At 36.0% G+C, this 1,949-nt stretch overlaps 1 protein-coding gene and 1 long non-coding RNA gene across 3 annotated transcripts in view; one reads left to right on the forward strand and one right to left on the reverse strand.

Annotated features, from left to right (window-relative positions):
* LOC109364128 lies at positions 1-1,874 on the reverse strand. The gene is made up of 2 exons (XR_002110154.2): positions 1,734-1,874; positions 1-317 (listed from the first exon to the last, which is right to left on the reverse strand). It is a non-coding gene; the product is annotated as an uncharacterized LOC109364128 (long non-coding RNA).
* SRFBP1 (serum response factor binding protein 1) overlaps positions 1-1,949 on the forward strand; it is an 88,642-nt gene that overhangs the window by 69,132 nt on the left and 17,561 nt on the right. The gene's annotated exons all lie outside the window — the stretch shown is intronic.

Consider the following 1,949-nt stretch of genomic DNA (forward strand, 5'->3'; position numbering starts at 1 on the left):
TGTTTGTTTGTTTTCCTTTGTTTTTTTGGTGAATGAGTTAATATTTTGAAATTTTAGAATATCTGTGCATGAGTCACCAGATCCACACATTTCAATAGTTAGAAACATAATGCCAATTCAAATGTATAAAATCTAGTTTCAGATTTTGCTGAGAAGCAGCTAACGTGCTTCAAAATCACGATGTGTGTGGGTGTACGTGTGTATGTTCTGCAGTTTTGCTTCTATACTGTTTACATCCTATGGAAATTTATATAATGATACTTCAGTTCAAAACATTTGGCACCATCTCATCCATTTTCTTGTATCTCTCTCAGTATCTGTTAAAAGAAAAGAAACAGTGTCATGCAAATGGCCAAAAAAATACAAAAAAATCTGCTAAATACACTTTCATTAGCTTGAAGGTGCAGCTCAAAAAAGGCAGAAGAAATTTTGTCTTCTCACCAGCATGAATACATCTATTTGATTACATTTACTAATAAGATAAGGAAACCATTAATTTAAGGAATAAAGCATAAATTTCTCTTCCATTGGAATGTGAGTGAATAGAGTGAATTCTGTGATTCTGTGCAAGAAGTTGTCTTTGCTGAAGTACCAGTTAGTCACCTCTGCTACACATAAATGCTTTTAAAAGCTCCTTCTACTGGCCCATCAATTTATTACTCTGTCCTGTAGGGCACCTGCTCTGTCACTGTTTCCTGCGAGCCCTACCACCATGCAGTGAGAAGAAAGGAAGAATTAGGCTGATGCCATCTAACTTGTTGCATTTATGACCTAAGTGTGATTATAAATACAGACATCCCTGCCTGTCTGAGAAGAAAGTTTCTCATTTTAGCCTCCCTTAATCACCTGTTCCCTAATACCTTTGTTAAGACTAACTGATCAGTATTCACACTATGTTTATTTCATTGATGCTGTTATAGCAGACTATGCTGTCATTTACTGTTAATTATTGCTCTGGAATTTTATGGAATAAATGTTGTATATGTGTAACTAAGGCAGCACCTGGGAACTGCTCATTACTGTGTTACAGAACAATTGTTTTTTGTGTGCATCTTCCACAGCTACTAAACTACAGCAGATCTACAAGTAAGAACACTAATTAAATGTGAATTTGCCTTCTCAAGAGAAAAAAAAAAAATACCAGCATAGTTGCAGCACTGTTTAAACTTTTGAAGAGCTGTCAATACAGTGTATGTGGAATGGCTGTTTCAGGAAACACAGCCATTGCACCCACAGCAGCAAAGTTAACAGACAAGTGTGGGATTTTAAAAAATGAGAGCTATTTAACTGCTCAACAGTTCTGTCTGAATGCACTAAGGGGGCACTGAATGAGAACAGAAAGATTTTAGCGCAAATACAAAGAAGGATTTGAACCAGACGTAGTGACTGCCCAGGCAGTAGAAGCTACTGTCAAGTGTCACATATCTCAATAAGACTTCAGAAGCAAAGTTCTCTTTTAGGATTGTTTTCAAGCCTAAATAATACTTTTTAAAAATTACTGCTAAGTAATGCAAATCATTTATTTACGACAGGTCAGTATTGTCAAGTTATGTAGTTATCAACAGCAAAGTAATGATTCCCAGCCTTCTTGCCAAAAACGATCTTTGAAATGCACCTCTGAACTTTAAATTAACACTCTAGATCCTTAAAGCTACAAAATTTCTAATCTCCATAAATCTGAATGTCAGCTTTAGTACTATGAACACGAAACAGTCAAAAAGAAATATACTTACGGTGAAATTGTACAGCCAGAGGCATATGCATGGTGGCCAGTGTAACGTATATCACAGCGTACTATGTTGTTGGAGTAGTCAGATTCAGGTACCAAATAACTGGGGTTTACACTGACCTTAAGGGAAGAAAGCAGTGTGTTGTATCTTGGTTGGTAACTTTACATTCAAAAGGACATACACATATGATTTGTATTTAGGGCGGAAAAGAAAGAGAGA

Source organism: Meleagris gallopavo, chromosome Z, assembly GCF_000146605.3.
Source record: "Meleagris gallopavo isolate NT-WF06-2002-E0010 breed Aviagen turkey brand Nicholas breeding stock chromosome Z, Turkey_5.1, whole genome shotgun sequence".
NCBI lineage: Eukaryota > Metazoa > Chordata > Aves > Galliformes > Phasianidae > Meleagris > Meleagris gallopavo.